Genomic DNA, 25,955 nt, shown 5'->3' with positions numbered 1-25,955 from the left:
TTTTTTTCAAAAAGAAGATTTATTATATAAAGGTCTCTGTTTAGCCTGCTGCAAAGAAGGTGCTTTTCTTTTTGGCTTCCAGTAGGTGGCGTCCAAGCCTCTTGGATCCCTGTTTTATATAAAGCCTTAATAATGCCTTTATATAATGCCCCTATTTTCTTGTAGATATTTAATCATGCTCACTACCCTCAGTTTCAGTCTCTGTAGTGTTAGCAACAGTTTTGGTAGTGTTTGTTTAGATTCCCTTGGGGCTTCGTGGTCATTCTCAGAGATTATGGGGGGAGGGGCCCTCCAGTTTGGGGTTTGGAGGATACGGCTAGGCCTCTGTTTTGCAATTGCAGCTAGTAGAAATCAACCGATGTTTATCTGTCATCCGCTTCTCTGCTTTCTGCCCTGATGACTGGGATCTTCTGCTGGCTGTGAACTCACAAACTCTTCTAGGCATGGTCATTTAGGGAAGTTGTTGCACCTCTTCCCTCCCTCTCTCCCTACAAGGAGCTGCCTGACACCCAGAGTTCTGACCTATGGTAACTCTTATGTACAAATCCCATGCTCAGACGTGCTGCTGTGCAGTTTGAGAGTTTGAGTGTTTTTTGGTGAGTTTTAGATGTTCAGCTTATTGTTGTTTCAAGGGGAGAGATCTGGGGACTTTTCTCATTCTGCCATGTTTCCTTTCAATTCCCCTTTATCCTCTTCTACCTTCCGCCTCCCCACTTCTCTCTGGTAACCACTAAACTGAGTTTTTATTTGTTCGTTTGACTTGTTCGTTTCTTTCTTCCAGTTTTATATCCCACATGTGAATGAAATCATGTGATTCTCCACTTTTTCGGTATGACTTATTTTGCTTCGTATACAAATGTCAATTGTGTTTGCAATCACTGCTGCCACACTACAGTCACTCTCTAGCACTGCCTCTAGTTCCCCAAGTTCCAACAGAATGAGAAGATGGGTAAATAATGAGGTGTTTATACCATGGCTCAGACAAAACAGACTGCCAGAAAATCCACTGATGGTAAAGCACAGAGAAACAGCTGGCAACAAAAGCAAGCTGCTCACACAAGTGAGCCCTCTACCAAAAGGGCGAAGAAACCTCATCATTACAGGCTTGGCATTGTGGCACTTCAAGAAATTAGACGTTATCAGAAGCTCACTGAACCTCTGATTTGCAAACTTCCATTTCAGCATCTGGTGCAAAGATAACTCAGGGCTTCAAAATAGATGTACACTTCCAGAGTGCAACTATTGATGCTTTTCAGGAGTAAGTGAGGCTTATCTAGTTGGCCTTTTTAGAGACAACGGCTTTTGTGTTATCCATGCCAAACATATAACAATTATGCCAAAAGTCATCCAACTAGCACTCCACATATGTGAAGAACATGCTTCAGAATCCACTATGATGGGAAACTTTTTGTTCTTTTTTTCCTCATTTTCTTTTTATTGGTAGTTCTGAATGTTAGATATGTTTTCCATGGGGCCAAATGGTACCTTAGTATATGACTGCAAGTGGAAAAGAAGGGGTAGGTATTGGCAGGGTTTGTGTGTGTGTGTGTGTGTGTGTGTGTGCGCGCGCGCGCGAATTTTTAATACAAGTGTGAGGACATAAAGCATTCATGTGAATCAAAAGGTTTCAGTGAATAAGTTTTAGCAGTTCAACTTTATAACAATTATAAATAAGCCTGTTAAAATTTTCTGGACAATACGATGAATTGGATATTCTAAAATAAGTGAATTTCTTGACGGCAACTAATGGTGTTTGTAGCATTTTTATCATACTGTACATTCCATCCATTCACCATATTTTTCTGAGTTGTCCTACATGCAAGTACATTTTTAAATGTTGTCTGTCTTCTGTGTTGTTCCTGTAAGTTTGTTACTGAAATAAATTAAACTATATAGATATAGATATAGATATAGATATAGATATGTAGATATAGATAGATAGATAGATAGATAGATAGATATAGATATAGATATAGATATAGATATAGATATAGATATAGATATAGATATTTAAAAAAAAACATAATGGTAAAGTGAAAGATGCCAGAAACTAAAGGTCGCATATTGTATGATTCCATTTATATGAAAATGAAAATCCATGGACACAGAAAACAGATTAATTGTTATCTGAGGCTATGGTTTCTATTTCAGGTAATAGAGGAGTTTTTGAACTATATAGCGATGATGTTCTATTACATTGTACATGTATATAATACCACGGACCTATACACTTTAAAATGATTAAAATAATAAATTTTACGTTATGTGTATCTTACTATAATAAAAGCAAATAAATAATTATTTTAGCATCTGTAGTCCCTTCATATTGTTCTTCCTGTATTCATAAGATTGGCTGATCCCAGAGAAGAGCACTTTTACAGAGAGATAATAGAAATGATATTTTTTTATGAGAAATAGAAGCTGGAATCTCCAGAGTGAAGCAATATCACTTCAATAAGTCAAAATTCTCTGATGACAGGTCTGATAGTAACCCTTAATGAATAAGGGAGGAATATCAATGGGGAACTGTGCTATATGATGGGACAGGTTTACAAAAACAAGAAAGAGGTATATCTGGAAAAGAGAGGAGTTACTGAAGACAGACTCTACTCCCCTATTTTGTTAAGGAATAGGCTGCATATGATCATATTATTTTTACCATTTCCTGAAACACTCCATAATATTGTTCAATTCTATTCGAGTTAGACATAAGCATTTTAAAACATCCTTGGGATTTAGTCAGAGGCTTAGGAATTTGGCAAAGTATAGAGGAAAGAGGTTTCCCTCCACATATACAAGTCATTTTGTCCTTAAACCATTAGTCCTAGTACTTTCCCTCTATTAGACGCTAATATTATTGTGACAGGTTTTATGAAGAATTTTATTTTAATTACTATCTACATAATTGTGAGTGCATGCCAAGACCATTTTCTCTGCTTATATTTTAGTTTTTCCTTTTATATGCCTTTTACAGCAGGCTATGCTTCTGAGTAAATACAGAATCCAGTTCTTAAATTATATTTGACTTGAAAGCTACCCAGGAAAATTCCAGTATTCTGATGTCTGCTCATCCTGTCCTTTAGAGTTCTGGCATCTGATTCAGACTCAGGGGACTTCCATTTCTTATTGCACATTTTGACATATGAAGGCAAAGAAGGCAGAAAGAGTATGAGAATATATCAATGACAACAAATAATGAGACAGTTAAGCCTAAGAGAAATGAGCTATGGAAATAATTGAACTTGCAGGAGGAAAAATAATAAAATAATGTGAAAACAAGTTCATGAACTCTATGGTTCCTTATATGAGTGTTGCTCAATTTAACATTAACCATTATATTACTTTCTGTACTGTTAACTGAACCTAAATTGAAGAACAATAGCTTAATAATTAAGAATTGAGGCAGAAAACATGCCTAGAAATTCATATCTTAGAGGACATTGATTTATAAAACTTCCATAGCAAATCAGTTAGTCCTTACGTGGCTCTTATACTGGAATGCTATTACTGATGGGCTGAAGAGGAGTTAACTAACATGATAAGATTCAAGGGATACCAGGAAGTACCTCAGTAATCTTACTGAAAAAATACTTCTCACTGTAATTTTTGCTTGCACTAATAGCAAATCATTTTCTTTTAATAGTGTTTTCTTTTTGCGGGGTTCCCTTTCATTGTGTAAATATCTCAAAAGAAGATAACATAAAATGACAGCCTTTCAGTATTGTGGTGAAGCCAGCTCTTACATATACAAGAGAGTTCATTGTATGCATACTTTACCAATTCCCCCTTCAGTGACTCTTCTTTGGCAGCTTTAAATCATTTATGGTGGGAGGATATACACCACAGAAATCCTCAAACAGATCACACTTACTTGAAAGTCAGTTCAACCATTTTAAATTCATGCCTGTAATTGTTTTATGGAACATATTTTCAATTCACGAAAATATACTTCTACAGAAAAGCTTTCTCTGTCTTTGCTTCTTGTTTCATAGATATCTATTCCAATGACTTAAAAGTGGTGTGTTTGTGTGTTTTCCCCAAAGAGACAAAAAATGTAGAGAATTATCTTAGTTTTGGGTACACAAAATTATCTATAGGTTATAAATGGATTGTATTGGAAGAGGCCTTAGAGTAGGTGAGTGCATACAGAGTATGGTTTCAAAGATCCAGAAAAATTACTGAATCAAAAAAATACTCCCATATATCTATAATCCTTCCCACCATTTACTACAGATTTTTAAAGATCCAGAAACTTACCTCCTTCTGTGAGGTATTGAGATTACCCATAGTGCAGTCATAAAGTCTCATTTCACAAATATGTCCTAAAAATAAAATTGAATAAGGATTAGAAATAAATCAAAAAACAAACAGAAAAAAGTGGAGAAAAGAACAACTTGAACCATCAAAGATAACTTTAACATCAATTTTTATTTTTATTTTCTTTCATGAAGACACTGAAGACAAAAGTAAAATTTCAGAAAGAATTCAACTTTCTACCTGTGTTTTAGACATGGGAGAACATTAGTGTCATTAAATTTGCAAATATAATTTGGAATCTTTTTTGTAGCAGCTTGCTTATATGTCATTCTACACTCAAAGTTTCCATTGCTGAGATCAATGGACTCATTGCTTGGGTTTGATCACTCGGTATTTTTTGAGCCAAACCAAAGCCTCAAAGTAAATATTTCCTACATAGATCATGTAGGTCACAAATGAAAATGTAAGGAATAGCAGCAGGGAAAATATTGCTTTAAAATTCCTTGCAAACCATACTGCATGAATTATTAACTAAAGAATACAGCTGGCAGGAGACACAAAAAGAATGGTAAGAAGTAAGGAGCAGCTTTTTAACATTTTCATCAGTTTCAAGTTGTTACAACTCCAAACTTCAAAAGTTGTCATGTTTCTTTACATGCTAACTAAGCTAAACTGCTGCTGCTTCCCAGACTTGTAAATTTCTCTTCAATAGGTTTCCAGGAACCACAAAGAAGGAGAAAAACTAACATATGACCTTTCTGTGTTTAGGTCCAGAAGGAAGAAATCTTCAGTAACTAATAAACCTCTTCATATTGTTGGGGTGAAACATGGAACAACAGTTTCAGTAATAAAAGTATTTTTTTTTCTGAATTGATTGTCCCCAGGTGACAGATAATTGAGCATACCACATTAATGTAGCCACTATGTTTTAAATGCTACTCCCTTGTCTATTGCTCAAATGATTTAGGCTGGACCTTTGGCTTATAGAGAATAAGCCCCATTCAGCTAAATTTATAGTCATTTTTCTAAGCATACTTCATAATTGCTCAGAAGAGAAATAAAGACTTCTAGCTCTCCATGCCACTTTTTCTGATAAACGTGTACTTCTTTTGGAGGAATATATATATATATATATATATATATATATATATATATATATATATATATATATATATAAAATAGGAATATATATATATATATATATATATATATATATATATATATATATATATTTTATTCTGTCTGGAAGCCATAATCAAATGAGGAGCCAGTGGGGGAATGTTGTTCAAATAGCCTCTCCATCAACATCTACTCAGTGAGTTATTCTGATTCTTTTGTAAATAAACATTGATTGCCAGAGTGAAGCACCAACTTGTAAATTTGAAGTGAAACTAGTCACTAATTCATTTAAGTTTCTAATCACACTTATTGAGCAACTATTATGTGCTATAAAACTTTATTAGTTCCACATGAAGATGATCCTCAATGGCAAAGTCCAAACTGTTTTTCTCTAGGCAATTCCCAAGAAGAGGTTATATTTTTATCATTGGCATTTTTAGGAGAAATTTAAGAAGTGCAAAACTTATAAATGAAGTATGTGTAGACTGCAAATCACTTTTAGGATAAACAGTCATAGTGTCGCACATGAAAAATAGAGGTACCATAATGTAAAAACTACAAAATTGCAGGCATAGTAAAATTTTAACTAAGGAAATCATAAAAACAACACATCTGACATCAACGATTTACTAATAACAAAAGGAAAAACTACCTTATGACAGTCGACCCTCAAGTAAGGTGGGGGTTAGGGTACCAAACCCAACCCGCCCCATGCAATTGAAAGTCTGTGTATAACTTTTCATTCCCCAAAAGCTTAACTACTAATAATCTATTGTTTACCAAAATCCTTATCAATAAAATAGATGGTTAATTAACATATATTTTGTACACTTATATATTATATACTGCATTCTTACAATAAAGTAAGCCAAAGAAAAGAAAATGTCATTTAAACATTAGGAAAAGAAAATGTATTTACAGTATTTATTAAAAGAAATTGCATATAAGTGGACCCATACAGTTCAAACCCGTGTTGTTCAAGGGTCAACTGTGTATGCTGGACTCAGTACAAAAAAGAATTGGCTTACTTGTTTTGACCTCCATTTCTACCTGCGGTTGTGATTGGCAATAGTCCAAAACATAAGAAGACTATGAAGGATACTAATAGGAGTTCAATAGTTATGGGAAAGGGAGAGCTATATCAGTTTAGCAGTACAAAGTTATTATGAGAGTAGAGTTTGAATATTCTCACCAGAATAACACATTGTACTCCTTAAACTTAAACAATAGTATATGGCAATTATATCTCAATAAAGCTGGCAAAAAAAAATCTGAATATGTCAAATACAGTGAGCATATGGGGAAAACAACAACATATACATTGCTGATGAATTTAAAAATTTACACAGCCAATTTGGAAGCAGTTTTTTAGTAATGAGTAAAATTGGAAATATAATGACCCTAACAACTTTGCAATTACATTTTAGGTATATATTTTATCTACATGTGCATTGCACATGTAGATAAATACATGTACAAGAATTCTGAAGTCAGCATTGTTTTTAATGGCAAAAAATTGAAATAAAATGATCTAATCAACTAGAGTCTACATAAACATAATATAGTGTATTTATATAATGAAATACCAAATAACAGTTAAAATAAATGTATATATATGTATATACACATAATAGGTATATATCTAAAATGATTAAAAGTAATTGGAGTCGCTTTAAATTTTGACAATTAAAAAAACACAATATACTATCTAGTGTCACCATTATTTCATAAAATAAAGTGTTTGAGTTTAGTGCAAACACAAAATGTGAGGCAGACATAATTCTAGAAATAAAATATAGAATAAATCTAGTTTTGTAAAAAGTTTGTTGCATTACCAAAATTTTATTTTTTTATAAATTATTGAAAATTTCATCACTGACCAGTATTAGAAACAAAAAAAAAGGGGGAAATACTTTACAAAAAAATTATTCATTGTTTATCTGAAATTCCAATTTAACCAGTCTTTCTCTACTATTTGCTAAATCTTGTAACTATGAGAGAGAATTTGGTAGAGCAGTACCAGATCTTTAGATGCCACTATGCTGTATACTTTATATTATTATGTAAACTTGAGACTATTATAGAACAAGAGGTTTAGCAGGGATCAGATCTCTATTTCTGTTGATTTCCACATATTACTTAACACATGGCTCTGTACACCTGGTAGCACCAAAGAACATTTATTTCAGACACATGGTGACTGCACTTTACATAACTGACTATACATCATATTTTGGTGCACTCACATGTTCAGTTTCTCTTCCCAGGCTCATAATCTGTTCGATTAATGTTATTTGCACAAAGGCTTTCCTTGATAAGTCCTCAATGCAGTCCTTAAAACAAGCTTGGCATTGGTATCTCATGTTGGAAAAAATGTAACTATTTTCTCTGTCATCTTCTACACATTGCCCTGGGAGCTAATTCTATATATTGAAATTATTCCAATTTTAATTTATGAAAAACATAAGTGTGTCTTAGTATAGATCTCTCTTGATTTGCATACCATAATTTGTTATGTAAAATCCAATTATTCTGCTATTATAAATATATATTTTTCTTAAAAATGGTGAAACAGTGAGTTTATTTCCATATAAACGACCAAAGATTTCTTATGGTATCAACTTTATGTTATGATTATCTATTTATAAAAGTACCTGAGGTTATTAAAAAAATAGTTTAGACCCAAATGTTGCACTATAAAGCAACCATTTCAGTTTTCAAGAGCCCTCAAAATTTCTCATATAGTTTACCACAAGGGGGCATGTGAAGAACAAATACATGAATAAATTTATAAAAGGTCTTTGATCTAAAAAATTACAGTTGTTTTTAAACTTTTTGAAAGGTGACTTATTTTGCCATGGGTTTGTTTATTTTGTAAAACACAGTTTCACTGAACATCAAAGTTAGCTAAATATTAAATCATTCCATATTCCTTCCTGAATTTGGAGCCGAGAAAATGATTTCATTGTTCTCTGAAACAGTTTAGCCCACTTGATTTGTTGGATGAGGATAGAAGTTAACAAGAACACACCTGCAACTGTCAGTTTAATAGGTAGGTATTTCACAGTGTACAGGAACACCTTTAATGAAACTGGTTGTCTTAAGTAAACTGATCATATTTGGGAGATGTTTTTCCTTTCCACTTTTTCATGCAGTGTCTGGAGCCATTTCGAGGAAAACAAAACTGTTTGTTAAGCAGGATGTTATTGCGAAGTTGGACAGCTGTGCAGTCTGCTGACTCAGGAGGAAGTGCACCTGGTGTGGGGGCAGAAAACAGAATGTTTTTTGAATAGCTACAGAGTTTCCATGATTGGTTGTTATTTAGAGGTGTTTTGCTTCTTACGCATTCAGTAGGGTATAAATATGCATTACAAAATAAACTCGAGGCTGCCACAGTATTGACTGTGAGTCCTCCCGAATCTATCTCTTGTCTCTGTCTTTTTCTTCAATCCTAACTCCCCATCTCTGGTGCTGTTCGACCTAGCCCGGCTGGCTCTGGCAATACAGTGCTTTTTTTTTTTTACTTTATTATACTCATTTCAAATGTCTTTATTTACAATAATTAACCTTCAATTGTTATATTAATCATAAACATCTGTACTCCGTTGGTCATTTGGTCATCGTCATTCTCTCTCTTCCACACACACACTCACAGAATAAATCAAAACCTGAATGTCTCAATGGAAATTTGAGAAATTTAATGCAAATAGATATTTACAAATCATCCTTTCATAAATTTATGGGACATTATCTTTAAGTGTCTAAACTATTTGTCACGATTACTTGAAGAAAGATTATTAATTAAAAATGGGGGATGGGAAAAGTTTCAATGAAGCAAAACAGAAATTCGAAATGTAAAAATATTTCAAAAACTTTAAAATTAGATTTTTCCAAAGTGAAATATGTTTTATTTGAAATATTATACAAGTGAAAATTGAAGCAAATGGTTTAAACTTTAGGTAGAAGTTGGAAACAAATTTGGATATGTATTCCACATATTTCAGCCAGCCTACTATGGAAGTCTTCAGCAGTACTTTCTGTAAATGTTATAAGAACAGGAGCCAAAGTTTTTGGATTCCATACAGGGATGTGACAAATTAAAAAAAATATTTCAAACATACCACATTCACATGAAGGATATGAAAGGCTGAAGCAAATATGAAATGACATGTTGATGTTCTCCTTCTTGTGTCACTTTTATAACTTAAATTAAAATTGGAATCATTACGACATATAGAGTGAGTTCCAAAACCATTGTGTATAGGAAGCCAGAGCAAATGGTTACTTCCCAGAACTATTAGCTTTAGTTTATAGAGTGCATTACTGTGTGCTCAACGCTCTGTTTTAAATGTGTTAGACGATTTCCTTCTATTACAGGTTGGCGATTTGGGAAATATTGCCTTCTATGCTAAAATGCCATCTTCTTATTGAGTTTCTTAACATATTTATTCAACAAATGTTTATAAAATGTCTACTATGTGTGAGGCAAGTATGCTTTTGGAAATAAATGTAAAGAAATAGTCCATGATCTCTGTGTCGAAGAAACTTTTTCTGAGTTGGGGGAGAACAAACACAGAACCAGGAAAGGTTAAGTCATTGCGCAAACAAGACATGTCATAAAATTTGCCAAACAGATAACAAATGCTATTGGATTTCAGATAAGAGGTGGAGTGAAGGGATTAAAGAGCATATAATGTGGATTGACAGAGAGAAAGGAACTGAACATTTCAATTAACCAGATGAGTATGAAAAACTCATTAAAGAGAGATTGGTATTTACATGATGACTTAATGACAAAAAATGCATCAGTTTAGCTAAACTGGGTATTTCATATTTAGAAACAGGGATCAGTAATATTAGAATTATGGATAAGATAGATAGTGTAAACAATGGGTGACATATTTAATCTTGTAAATAAAAAATGAGGTACCATTAAAGAATTTTGGACAGAGCAATTACATAATGAAAAGGAGTTTTAGAGAAGATAAACCTGGTGGTGTTTTATGAAGTAAACTGGAGAAGAGAATTAGAGGTTAGTGCTATAATCCAGAGGCAAGATGATGTGGACTTGGACAAGAATGATAGAAATGGAAATTATATTATGAGAACTAATTCAGCAAGAATTCATATTATTAAAACAAAATCATCATAAGGAGTTGCTCTAGTCAAACCTTTAGATTCAAACTAAGACTAGGAGATTATTTTAGAGCAAAAAGGCTGGAGAACTTATCAATGCTTTGGTTTTAACTGAGTTTATGGAATTCCCACAGAAACTGGTACAGTTTTGTAATCATCTTTACCCTTATCCTAGAATTCAGAATAAAAAATTGTTTCATCATTCTAGAAAAGGAAGAAAAACTTAAATCTGGTGCAGAGGAATTAGCTCTGGAGGCAGACCTAGGTTTGGATCTTGATTCTGAAGATGTGTGATTTTGTAATAAGTATTTAATTTCTCCAATCCTCATTTTCTTCCTAAGAAAATGAAAATAATTATATCTATATTATAAGTCTATTGAAAAGATTAAATAAGACAACTTAAATGGTACATATAGTACCAAAATAGCTCTAAAATGCCTTAGTATATAACTAATGCAATTATATGATAGTTCACTTGATCATTCTTTATAATCTAGAGTTAAATCCTCAAGACCAATTAAAACTGACCTTTTTCTCAAACTTGACATTTTCAGGATTGTGTCTGTGGTAGAACCACAATTCTGTTGACATCTTTGGGGAGTTTATTTAATATTGTTATATAAAATAAAATCAGTTTTCATGTTTTACGATCTTTAATTTTTTAAATTATTTTATATTAATTTGAGGTGTATAGTATGATGCTTAGACCGATTACTCTAGCACCCATCTGACACTTCACACAACCATTAGAGTAATATTGACTATATTTCCTATGTTGTTCTCTACATCCATGTAACTGTTTTGTAGCTATTAGTTGTATGTGTTCATCCCTTCATCTTCTTCACCCAGTCCCCAAACACCTTTACCTTTTGGCAATCACCAGTTTGTTCTCTGTAACTGTGAGTCTGTTTTCATTTAGTTTGTTCATTTATTTTGTTCCTTATATTCTGCATATAAGTGAAATCATATGGTATTTATCTTTCTCTGTCTGACTTATTTCACTCAGCATAGTACTCTCTAGGTCCATTCATGTCATTGCAAATGATAAAATTTCATTTTTTTGTGGCTGAGTAATATTCTATTGTATATATGTAACACCTCTTCTTTATCCAATCATCTATCGATGGGCACTTAGGTTGCTTCCATATCTGTAAACATAGGGATGCATAGATCTTTACAGACTAGCAGTTTGATTTTATTTGGATAAATATCCAGAAGCTCAATTGCTAAGTCATAAGGTAGTTCTACTTTTAATTTTTTGAGCAACCTCCAAACTTTTTTCTAGAGTGGCTGTACCAATTTGCAATCCCGCCGACAGTGTACAAGGTTCCCTTTTCTCCACATCCTTGCCAACATTTGTTGTTTTTTGATTTATTGATGATAGCCATTCTGACATGTGTGAGGTGATATCTCATTGTGGTTTTAATTTACATTTTTCTGATGATTAATGATGTAGAGCATCTTTTCATATATCTATTGGCCATCTGTATTTTCTCATGTTGTGATTTAAATTAATTTTTATTTCATCTGGGAAGAGTAAATAATCCTGAAATATTCTAATAATTGAAAAGATAATTACGTCTTTAAAGTACTTTAAGTTTGTAAGATTCAGTCCTGGATCATTCCCAAAGGCCCATTTACCCTTCCTAAAATAATCATTATTTATAAATTTCTGGTGCTGCTCTATAATCTTGATACCAGTATCATTTACTAATATGTAAAGGATGACAGACATATATTCTATTTGGGGATCTTGCATGATTCCCACATGTCCACTACCTGAACACTTTCAACATCTAAGACTCAGAGGTATGTAGGTTATAGACTCAAATGAGGACTTGACATTGACAAAGAAAGGGTCACCAAATTTTTCAAAATATATAAAGAACGTAGGAGCAAATTTATGTGACTATTCACAGTGGCATGACCTTTTCTAAAACATCTTATATTAAGGTTCATTGGAGCCTGAAACACTCTGGAGACAACAGAAACAAGGGAAAGAATAACTTAAAATACCTGTATGTTCCAGAGACATCAGTCACCCTAAACCCCCCTCCAGTACTATCATCTGGAAAAGATAGTAAAGAACATTCTTGCATTTGGCGAGTGAGACAGCCAAGTAGGGGCAATGAACTTGATGACCTTTATGATGTTGCTAACCTAAGACTGGAAATGTGAAAGACTCTAAGGATTCTAAAATATATTATGCCCTTATATTTTGGGGATAAATACCAATTAGTGAATGGAAGCAAACAATGAATGTTAGAAGTATACACTATTTCTATCAAAGTAGAAATATTGCAATTCCATTGATTCACTTTTCCCCAACTAGGTTTTGGTTGGACAAACCCATCATTTTCTGGACAGAGTAAAGCAAAGTCTCCAAATCTTTGTTTCCTAACTTAACATGTAAGGTAAACACATAGAGAGATAACTACAGATTTAACACATATCCTCCATGGGACAGGCTATCAAATTCAGACTGATGAAATATCCTGTGGATTCACATGGAGCAACTCAGATTGGCTATATGGCACTCATTTTGTTCTTAAAGGTGAGAGGTAGCTTGTGTCATGTTATATTTAGAGCGAGTCTCTGGGCAACTTCTCCTATTTTGTGGTTATTTTTCTTCCTGAATCTAAACTTTGTATAAATGAAGAGGTTGGATTAAGGTTTCTTCCAGATCTAACATTTTACAATTTTTAATGGAGGAGTGTCCAAATGTCAGTGTTGGTTAGATTATCTGATGAATTTTTCCTTGAAATATTCCTTAATCTGTCTTTTTCCAAAATAAAGTGTCCCCTTCTGCTTCTGGATCTTCATGATATTTATTGTCTGTACCACTCACCTTGCTACTGTTGTGTATAACTAGTGACATCTGCATTTCGAGCCTCTGTCTCTGACCTGACTGAGAGCTATTTGAAGCTTTACCTTAAACTTCTCAAATAAAAAAATTCAATTAATTGAACATCTTTTCCATTTTTTCATGCAAAATATTTTTTAAAATTCTGCAGGGGATACAAAGATAAATAGGACCTCCTCAAAGAGCTTCTCTCTCATTACTGCCATTTAACTAGAAATGTAACCAAAGAAGTAAATCTTAGTTTTAAAACCAAGTTTAGGAAAATTACTGTTCTAGACTACAAAGATAAAATCAAGCAAAGATTAATTAATTAATAAACTTGAATAATTAATTAATTAATTAATTAATTGAAATATATTAGTGACACGCTAATCTGGACCAGATTTGGGTACTTGACAAAAACACAATTGCAGAATAGAAAATTCTGCCCTCTCATAGAAGAGTTGGAGGAAGAAAAGATGGTGCAAGTCAATGCTTTAAGACAAGTAGGGAAAAAAGGAAGAATCAGTTTAAGAAAAAAAAGGGGGAGAGAAGAGAATAATAAATAATGGCAGGAAAAACTGCTTCTCTACTTAGTTTGATTAAACATTTGCTAAATGGCTTCTTAAACATGTTTCCTGAGGGAGTTATAATAGATAAATGCAAGTCTGTGGAGCCCTTAAAAATCTTTAGGGATTTCTGTAAAGTTAAGTATTCTTTTTCATGGACTTTGACTTGGGACACTCAATAAGAGTACTATATCCTCTTTACTAGAAACCAAAATATAAAGAGCTAAGATTTCTGATTTGGTGAGTACCAGTGAACACCCAGATATCTAATGAGACATTGGACTATGGATTTATTTGGAGAGTACCTAAGTACATGAAAATCATCCCTCTGGTCAGGGTATGTTAAGCCGATGGGAGAGCAAAGCTTGAAGGTGTTCATTTGTTAAGATGCGCTAAAGCAGGGTTCTCCACCTGGGCACTACTGACATTTTAAGTTGAATGATTTTTTGTTGTAGTGGCTGGCCTGTGCATTGCACCATGTTCATCAGCATCTGTGGTCTTCATACACTAGATTCCCATGGCATTCATCTCCCAATTGTGACAGCCGAACATGTCTCTAGACATTTCCAAATGTCTTCTGAATAATCCCTGATGTATAACTACTTCCCTGAACCTGTTATTTTTGCCCCAAACCTAAAACTTTGAATCATTCATGTTTTTAATGTTTTTTTTTAAACTGCGAGCATTCTTAAAAATAATTCATTCTCTTCATTTTTAAAGCTGAGGAAATTAAGAACCAAAAGAGGAAAAGAATTAGAAACTATTTAGAAAAATAAATTCTAAATTTGAATACCAGCTTCAAATCATTTTCAAACTACCATCCTTCCTCTTTGTCTCCATCTCCAGCATTTTGATTCTCCAGTCAGTCAGTTCATCCATGAATCAGTCATCTACCATTTTCCTGTCCCAATTAACTATTCATCTCAAAGTCTCTCTTGGATCAAGTCTTCAAGCTTCTGCCAGAATCCATTCAACTGTGGGTTACAAATTTCAGTGATATAAAAGGGCAGCCAAGTGTATTTAAAAAAATGAGAATCTTCACAAATCTAGTATATCTGGTCACCTCACTTCATACTAGGAGAGAGAAATACATTATTGATATATTGATAATGTATTGGAAACATTTTTCCCAGACTTCCATGCAAGAGTATGGTGATCAATAATTGTTAATATGTTCAGCGTTCTCTCCATCCCCCAACTCTTGAAATCTTTTAAAATGTTTTTCAACTTAAGTAAATAGCTAATCTAAGTGAGTAAAAATGAAAATGTTATTGCATTGCACTGATGGAGGAGGAAGGAAATTAAACAGCTATATAAAGTTTTAAAATCAAAGGTTAGAATCTCAACTAAGTTAATGGAAAAGATATATGGTTGTTCATCTCAGGAAACCAGATATAACTATCATTCCAGTTTAGATAAGAGTAAGAAAGATGAATGACATGTGTGAAAAACAAGTTTGGATAATGAGGAAAGTTGTATTGGAATTAACTTTCACATATATGACCTATCTTCAATTTGTTCTTTTTTTTGTGCAGAGAGGTATGTGAAGACATACTTGCCTCTTATTTAAAAAAATTCTTATTAAATAAAACAATTATTTTTTAGATAAGGTTGAATTTACCACTAATGTTAGTACTATTTTTCATTATTAACTTTGGGCATTACTGATAAAGAATTTTATAAATATTTATTTTATTAGAAACTATTTCATTTTAGGGCAATTTTTGAGGTCCTAAGCAACTTATGCTTTAAGCATTCACATTTATATGTGGTTTCTAAAAGGATTCATGATGCCACTGTCTAAAGGTCTGTTGCAATCTAGTAATTAAAAGACTGTCTAGAATGCCTTTGTTGTTAGCTCACTATGTAGTTAATCTGAGACCAAATTGTTATGTTCTCCACTACCACCAGTTCCATCCACACAAATACACATTCCACTCTTCTGTCCTCTCCCAAGTGCCTTTGTACCTATAACATTATACATATATACATATATATGTGTGTATATGTGTGTGTGTGTGTGTATTCTTTGTTTTGTTTTGTTTTTAATAAAGGAGAGACAGAAAAAAAAGAAAATCACAAAAGTAGATGCTTTAGGAGTTACTTCTTTTCAGGATTTCATTAGGACAAGAGCTCTAGTTCTGAATATCTCAGGAATTTAATTTCAGTATGTCCTAAAATTTGGATATGTAGTACTTTGATTTTTTTTATAAATTCTAGAGGCTTCACTGTAAATTAATTGACCCTTTCTATCTTAGCCTCACTTCCATATAATCTGAAAAGAGAACTGAAGGTTTTTAAGGATGTAGAGTCTAAATATTTAGACTAGAGTTAATGCTAAAATTAAAGAGATTGGGTAAGACTTGGAGTGTAATCATTTGCTTAAAATTATGTAATATGTCTAAGTCATGTGAATATGACTGGCGTTAATATTTCATTTATTACCAAAGATAAAAGAGGCAGATGAATGACTTAGTTTATAAATAATTATGTGATGGAGTACATTAGTTCTAAATGGTTGTTTTTTCCTTTTTTTTCTTCTTCACATTGTTTCAGCAAGACCTCTTTATGATATTATGACATTTTCCACATTTAAGGAACATTTAATCTCAACCATTATTTATACTAGGCAACTGGTAAATCCAGATATGGAGATATTAGGTAATGGGCAGGGAACAGAAATCTCTAGTTATCCAAAATATATGAAGGATGAATATGGACCAAAGAGAAAATGTTCTATTCTTTCTTTTAATTATTTTTAGAGCCCACAGTATAAGCATGCATGAGAACTATGAATTTAACATAAATTTTTTGGGAAAATACTGAAATGCAGTTCTACTAATATAGTCATACACATTTAAGGACAAGGATATATTCTGTGAAATGCATGATTAGGTGATTTTGTTATTGTGTGAACATCATAGATTGCATTTACACAAATATAAATGGTAAAGCCTACTATACAGCTCAACTATATGATATAACCTATTGCACCTAGGCTGCACACTTGTATAGCATGTTACTGCATTGAATACTATAAGCAATTATGACACAATGGTAAGCATTTGTGTATCTAAACATATCTAAACATAAAAAGGTATGGTAAAATATTATATAAAAGATTTAAAATGGCACACTTGTATAGGGCACTTACCATGAATGAGGTTACAGAACTGGAAGTTTCTCTGAGTCTGAGTGAGTTGTGAGTGAATATAAAAGCCTAGAACATTAACTGTACACTGCTGTAGACTTTATAAACACTATACTTAGACTATAGTAAATTTGTAAAACAACAGGAGATTAAATCAAGTAAAAGAAAATAATGCAGTCAAGAGACATGGTAAACAAAAGATGTATAAAACTGGTGCTTGTATAACATGGCATACTGTCTTACAACAAATATTTTTTTTAATAAGTAGGAGTACACTCTAATACAATGATAAAGTATAGAAAATACATAAAGCAGTACTATAGTCACTTATTATTGTTTTTAAATATTACATACTGTACATAATTGTGTTATATTTTTATGACTGGCAGTGCAGTAGGTTTGTTTATACCAGCATCACCACAAACATATGAGTAATGTGCTATGATGTTACAATAAGTATAACATCACGAGGTGATAGGAATTTTTCCTCTCTCCCCATCTCATTTTCACCCTGACCTAGAAGTATGACAATTAAAGTACAAATAATGTACTTTATTGTACAAATAATGTACTTTATTGTACAAATAATGTACAATCCCTTACTGAAATCTCCATTTCCCTTCTTTAGAATTTATTGAAAAATTTTCTGAAATAATCACTGCTCTCTGGTATTTAACCTACTTAAATTTTTGATATTTAAAATTATCTAGTAATAGATTTTCATATATATTTCAATGACACTAAATTTACTAAAAAAATGCATGCCAGGAATTAGAAAACCAGACAAGGCTTTAAAATCAAATGCAATATTTTTTGATAAGTAAAGCTTGATGAAATTAGTCATGATTTTGCACCTTTTTCTCAGTTGCCTATTTTCCTTTGATTATATATATATATTGCATTTGCTTTCTTTCTGTTATCTAACACTCTCTCTGTGCAGCAGATTTTGAAACTGCTCAACTGATTTAAAAATACATTTCAATTAAACTCTTCTGAACACCAAATTGACATCAAGTTAACTTTACTGAACACCAAATTGGCATTATATTTTCTAAATTTTCCAGGTGCCTTAGCCATGTAAGTCACTGCCTCTCATTACCTTCATTGAATATTCTCACCTACTTCCTGCACTAAATACCATAACAACAACTATACAGTTTCTGTTGTGAAATTTAGATACATAAATTATAAGACTCCCACCCTCAATTCAACAAGTTATTTTGAAAAATAAGTTGAGCTCACATGTATTTCCAAATTTTTATTCTGATCATTTCATGGTTTGTGTCAAAAATATGCTCAAAATGTATGTATATGTATATACACATTTGGATACCAACCCACAACCACCATAAAGCTCTACAGATTCCTGGATAGTAAAATAATTAAAATAAGCATATTTTACCAATCATCTAGCAAATACTAAATCATCATACAGTCTAGAAATTAAACAATGTGACCTTTAAGATAACTTTCAACTCAATGAGTCTATTATTTTATATACTATTCATGAGATAAGTGGTCAGTTATAAAGCTGTTCTATGATCATCCTATCTAAAATAACTTTTTCACCCTACTCCACTCTATCCCTTTACTGTGCTTTATTTATTATTATGTAACTTATCACAACTGACAGTATATAATGCAACTACTTATTTGTCGTCTGTAAATTCCATGGCATGAGCCTTGACTATATCATTTTCACTGCTAAATATCCAGCACCAGAAATATACCTGGCATATAGTAAGCACTTGAGAATAATCTGTTGGATTAATAATTGTATGTATGGTAGTACCAGCTAAATCATATATAAAGCTAAATTTAGGAAAAAATATTAAAAATATAAATTTTTAAACTGAAAGGCGTAAGTTAAAATAGTGGTAATCTTAAGACCAAAATTGGATGTGTAGGGGCGGTTATTTTAGAACAAAATAAAGATACTTAAGAGAAATGATTTCTAAATATGAGTGGAATTTGTTCAGATACTGATCTAAACAGACAAATGGTAAAAAGACATTTTTAGACAATCAGAGAAATTTGAATAGGGACTGAATATTAAATGATTTCTAATGACATATTATTTTTTAGGCACTATGATGGTGTTTTTAATGCAAATGTCCTTATTTATCTTTTCTGAAAAACAAACTAAAGTATTTAAGGGAGAATTAACATTATGTCAGGAGTCACTTAAAAGCACTCCAGTCTTTAAAAAGAAATAATGGATATATTAAATAAATATGTCAAAACATTGATGGTTTTTGACGTCGGATAACAAGTTCATGGAATCTTGTTGTACCCCTGACCAGAAAATTTTTCTTCTTAAAATGTAAAAAGGAAAACAGTGCGATTTGTGGCATAGAAGAAAAAAAATACACATTTAATTTGAACAAATTGCGTGTAATCTGGAGAAGGTTAGTTACTTCCTGGTCTCTTATCCTTTCCATTCTGTGTTTCAATTGCTAATTTTGGAAACAAATCAAGGAATAATAATTTAATTTCAATGCTTCCGTGGCTAAATCTATTCAAAGGAATGTAGAGAATTGAGAAGTCTGTAGATAACTGAAACCAATCTAGGTAATGTCAGGCCACAAAACCTTTTTTTGGTTCATTAAATAACTAATTTTTGTTTAACCTTAACATCTGAAATTGTGGGTAGTTGACTTAATGAGTACTCAACATATCTGGTAGGTGCTGCCATGAACAATGAATACTTCTGGTAATTGTAATGAAGTCATCTTTATACCAAGGGATTATTGAAAATTACTTTCTTTTGCAATTTTTAGTGTTTTAGCTTTCAAAGAATTGAACGGGAAGTACGCCTCACCATTATTTTATATTAAAGGAAAGAAATGATGGAAGATTATTTGGCTTTTCTAAACATAAAGTCTTTGTAGTCATGAGACATTCTGTATAGTCTATACATCCAAATGAATGTTGTGTCTTCTAAGTAGTTACTCTGAGAGAAAACATATTTTTGGAGTTCACATTCCTTTAGATTTGCTCCCAGTCTGTAGGTAAAGTGTTTCTAAAATGATCAGTGGGGCAAACATACATCATGATTTTGATTTCTGAAAAGAAACTTATTCAGGGTTATACCCGGTGAATAAGATAGATGAACGAGCTTGTTAATTTAGATCTTAGTGAAAACTAAATATTACTATAAGTAAATGAGCATCATTATCTAGTATGACATGTAAACTGAGTCTAGGATTATATTCAAGAATAGGCTGTTAGCAAATGTGTGGCTTCACTTAATAATTAAAAATGAGGAAAATAGAGCAAGGGAATATGATTGGAAATAAATATATTTCCCCATTCCTTTTAACCCCAATTCTAAAGTCTCACTTTCTCTTATCTAAATATTGATTTACTAGTACGAATAAGAGTATGGCTGAGGAAAACAATGTGAAACTAGTCATTCTCACACCCAGTACAGGAAAAGATGATTCTTTGATTTACTTTTACTGCAGCAGCTCTGCTTTGTGAAATTGCATAACCTGCTACTGCATATTGGCTCTATTCAACAAAAGTCACTGCATTATTCTTTAAAATATATATTCATATATATTTTACATACAATCAAATTCACTTTTTAAAGGGTAAAATTTATTGTTTTTTAGTATATTTACAGGGTTTTGCAATTATCATCACTATATAATTCTAAAACATTTTCATCACCCCAAAAAGAAACTTTATACCAATCAGAAGTCAATCTGCTTTACCTCCTCATCCCTGCCCCTAGTAACCACCACTAATCTACTTCTTGTCTCTATAAATTTGCCTATTCTAGATATTTCATGTAAATGGTATCATAAAATATGAGATAATTTGTAACTGACTATTTTACTTAGCATGAAGTATTGGTACTGCATTCCTTTTAATAGCTGGATAATATTCCTTTGTATGGTTATACCATATTTTCTATCTACTCATCAGTTAATGAATGTTTCAGTTGGTTTCACTCTTTGACTATTATGAATAATGCTACTATGAATATTTGTATACAAGTTTTATGTGAACATAGATTATCAGTTCTTTTGAGTGTATACTTAGAGGCAGAATTTCTGGGTTATATGATAACTCTGTTTAACTTTACAAGAACCTGGTGAACACTTCCAAAGTGCCTGTGCCATTTGACATTTCCACTGATAGTTTATTAAGGTTCTGATGTCTCTCCATTCTCGTCAACACTTGTCACTTTCTGTCTTTTTCATTAAAGACATCTTAGTGGCTATGAAGTGGTACTTCAGTGTGACTTTATTTGCATTTCTCTTTTGACTAAAGATGCTAAGTCTCTTTTCATGTGCTCATTGGTCATTTGTATAGCTTCCTTAGAGATATCTTATCCCAATATTTTTTTTCCATATCTATAAGGTTAGTTTTCTTTTTATTACTGAGTTGTAAGAGTGTTTTATATATTTTGAGTGCAAGTTCCATGTCAGACATATGCTTTACAAACATATTTTTTCCACTCTGTAGATTGTCTTTTGACTTTCTTGATGGTATCCTTCAAACAACAAAAGTTTTCAATTTTAATGAAATCTAATTTATCTAATTTGTGTCACTTGTGGTTTTTGTATAACCCAAAGTCAAAAAGAGTAACTCCTATGCTTTACTCCTAATAATTTTACAGTTTTATATTTTATATGTAGGCCTTTTGTTCTTTCTGAGTTAATTTTTGTGCATGGCATGAGGTAAGGATCTAATTTCAATCTTTTGCATATGGATATACAGTTACCTCAGCACCATTTGTTGAAAATAATTTTTTCCTCATTGAATGGCCTTGACACCTGTATCTTAATCAATTGATTATAAATGTGAAGGTTTATTTCTGGACCCTCAATTTTATTCCATTGATCTATATGTCTACCTTTATGCCAGTACTGTACAGTCATTACTACTATGGCTTTGCAGTAAATTTTGAATTTGAGAAATGTGAGTCTTCCAACTTAGTTATTTTTAAAGATTGTTTTAGGAATTCTGTGTCTCTTGAATTTTTATACTAATTTCAAGATCATCTTATCAATTACTGCACAAAAGCCAGCTGGGATCTTTGGTAGGAATTGTATTGAATAAGTAGATCAATTTGAGGAGTATTACCATCTTAACACTATTAGGTCTTCTGATCTATAAGCATGGAATATCTTTTCTTTTATTTAGATTTTTAATTTCTTTCAGTGATATTTTGATAATGTATTATTCATGATATAATTATTAAAGCATATAGTGCTTTGCAGCTTACAAAGATTTTTTACACACATCGTCTTACCTATTGCTTACTTAATGCTCCTTAGTGTGCAGGATATAAAAGGAATGACTCGAAAAAATGTTATATGGAGATTTTATAACAGAGCCAAAACTTAGGTCCCCGAACTTCTCTGCTCTTTCCCTACACCATGCCACCAGTCGAGGAATTTTATTAATCTTTAAGTACGCTTGTCCATTTGGACTTCTCCTCACTTCATCCTCCATCCCAACAATGTACACTAAAATTGTGATTTTTTTTGAGAACTTTGCTTATTTAAACCTCGAGACTCTGAAATATTTAAAAGCAAAATTTAGGTTTTATTTGTATAATATTTAGTTCAATTATATTGAGTAATAAGATGTTTGATGTGGGGACTGAGTTCAAAGGGAAATATACTTGATGATTTACGATGGTGTTCAAACATCAAGCAATTTTTGCATTGCTTCCAGAAATTCCATCTAACAGTGGTTCCAAATTATCATGTTAAGGCCATCCATATTCATATTTGATGTCTCAAGGGTCAAAGGCAGATATATTAATATAGAATAACAAAAATAAAGAATTTTCATCATATTATTACTTATATTTGTGTTTATTATCACAAAAATGACTTTAGTCACAATTTTTAAATCTTTTGACATATCACTGTTACTTCTTTAACCTTCAGGTAAGTCATTAAAGCATTAGGTCCTGAGGAATTTAGTTCAGTTTAATTATCCCAAGCTATCCTTACTTTGGAAATTAATGTTAGCACCTTTTTTTTAATGATTAATTAACTCTTTCTGTTATTGTGAATATTTCTTAGAACATCGGCAGCCCGTTTTGGGATCTATGAACATTAAGTTGTTATAGATAAGAGAAGTAAATATTAAAGAATTTACTGTAAATTCAAGTACTAAAAATAGTCAAGTGGAAAATTTTTGTTATTTAATTTAGGATATATAAAATGGCGAAGAATCACTGACACTAGTAAAGAAAAGGCTTTATCTGAGTGCAGCCAAATCAGATGAGACAAAAAATGTGAAGTTTCTCTGATTTGCCATGGCTCATTGACATCATCATGATACGCAGCAGAGACCAAGAAATTCAGGCCCCACCACACATGCTTTACATAAAATATCAGTTGGTTCAGCTGGGCCAGCTCTATATACAACGGCTGAGAGATACTGTCCATTGACAATGAAAATATTACCCTTATATATATTTTATTCTTCTTGAGAACTTAAAAAATTTTTTTATTAAATTTATTGGGGTAACATTGGTTAATAAAATTATATAGGTTTCAAGTGCATAATTCAGTAATACATCATATGTATATTGTACTGTGTGTTTGTCATCCAAAGTTAAATTGCCTTCCATATATTTGACCCTCCTCCTTAACCCTTATTTACAACCCGCCCACCCCCCTTTCCCTCTGGTAACCACTAAACTGTTGTCCATTTCCATGGGTCTCTGTATGTTTGTCTTGTTTGTTGCTTTTAATTTTATATCTCATACATGAGTGAAATTGTATGTGTCACTCACTACTAGGAATCAACATGACAAAAGTGGGTTTCAGGAGGAGTGGGAGTGGGGAATTAGAAAAGAGAAATGATCCTTAAGGGGATATTAAAAATTGAAGTTATGCTTACTCCACTCTTTTGTCAGAGGCAATTGAATTTATTCATTCTTTCATTTATTCATTTTAAAACATTTATTCAGTAAGTATTTCTTGAGGACTCATTTTTTTTTCATGGAAAAAGATGCAAAGAAACACAATACACAGGTCCTAGACTCAAGGAGTGCAAATTTAATGGGGACAATGGATATGTTCAAAATTAACTCTAATGACAGAGGGAAGTAATAATGAACTATGTGGCTTATTTATAAAATGAAAGGCCTAAATTAGACCATATCATTTTTAAGTCTTAAAATAGGAGAACAGCATGTTATGAGAGTATGGAAGAGAGAGATGGCAATATTAATCATGATGAGAGAGATTCAGGAATTTCATGGCAAAGGTGCCATTTGATCTAAAATGTCATAGATAATTGTTTGCTAGGTAGAGTATATAGGAAAGGGAGAATTTCCAAGGAAGAAAAATAGTATAAGCGAAGGCTTTAGAAAGAAAACAAAATTTATCTAATTATTAGTTATAAATTAATAATAAAAACAAAATTATAAATGCACTTTATTTTGATTTAACAGACAGTACACCTTAGATGTATTGAAATTAATTTCCATCTTCTCAAATCTGCTATTTACAATTCACTTTTAACATTCTTGTTTAAAGTTCTGTTTATCGTTTCCATAACAATGTTTCACAACCGGTATATTTACATATTTTACTCCATTTACATTCCAAGATAGGCACCTGGTCTTCAGTCCAAATGTTAAATTGAATGTGTATTATTTAAATGACTCTGCCCATTGGACAAAGGATATGAAAATTCTTAAGTCCTTAAAAAATGTTGAGAAAGATGGCAGAGTAGGTAAACTTCCTTAACCTGGCAAAGTAATTAAACATATAAGCCCGGGAAATACAGAGTCCCAAACAAGATGAAGCAAAAGAGGCCCACATCAAAACACATTTTAATTAAAATGCCAAAAGTTAGACAAAGAGAAAATCTTAAAAGCAACAAGAGAAAGGCAGTTACCTACAATGGAGCTCCCATAAGACTGTGAGCTGATTTCTCAATAGAAACTTTGTAGACCAAACGGATTGGCACGAAATATTTAATGTAATGAATAACAAGGACATACAGCCAAGAATTCTCTATCCAGCAAAACTATCATTTAGAATTGAAGGACAGAGAAAGAACATCTCAGACAAAAAAAAAAGCTAAAGGAGTTCATCAACACTAAACCAGTATTAGAAATGTTTAGAGGAACTTCTTTAAGAAGAAGAAAAAAACTAAAAAATATATGAATAATAAAATGTAAAATGGCAATAACTATATATCTAACAACAATTACTTCAAATTTTTATAAATTAAATGCCCCAATCAAAAGATAGTGTGGCTGAATGGATGAGAAATTAAGACCCTTACATATGCTGCCTACAAGAGACTCACTCCAGATCAAAAGACACACACAGAGCGAAAGTAAAAGGATGAGGAAAAATGTTTTATAAAAAAAGAAATAAACCAACCAACAAAAAACCAGGGTAGTAATACTTTTACCAGACAAAATAGACTTTCGAACAAGAGTTATAACAAGAGACAAAGAAGGACTCAGTAATCTCACCTCTGGATATTTATCCAAATAAACCCAGAACACTATTTTGAAGGGACATGTGACTCCATATGTTCATTGCAGCATTATTTACAATTGTTAAGATATGGAAGCATCCTAGGTGTTCACCAATGGATTAATGGATATATAAGAAGTGGTACATATATAGAATGAGGTATTCTCAGCCATCAAAAAGAATGAAATCTTGGCATCTGCAAAAACATGGATAGATCTCGTGGGTATTGTCCTGAGTGGAGTAAGTCAGACAGAGAAAGACAAATCCATATGATTTTACTTACATGTGGAATCTAAAGAACAAAATTAACAAACAGAATAGAAACAAATTCATAGATACAGAGAACATTTTGATGGTTGCCAGAGGTGAGGGGGTTAAGAGGTGGGTGAAAAAGAGGAAACAAGAAG

At 32.3% G+C, this 25,955-nt stretch overlaps 1 pseudogene; it reads left to right on the top strand.

The window, feature by feature from the left end:
- The first annotated feature begins 972 nt into the window (after positions 1 to 972).
- Positions 973 to 1,444, top strand: LOC107500223 (annotated as a pseudogene).
- Positions 1,445 to 25,955: the final 24,511 nt, after the last annotated feature.

The sequence above is a fragment of the Rousettus aegyptiacus genome, unplaced genomic scaffold (assembly GCF_014176215.1).
Source record: "Rousettus aegyptiacus isolate mRouAeg1 unplaced genomic scaffold, mRouAeg1.p scaffold_m13_p_9, whole genome shotgun sequence".
NCBI classification, from domain to species: Eukaryota; Metazoa; Chordata; class Mammalia; order Chiroptera; family Pteropodidae; genus Rousettus; species Rousettus aegyptiacus.
The sequence above is the reverse complement of the archived record's forward strand: the minus strand, read 5'-3'. Positions and strand labels throughout refer to the sequence as shown.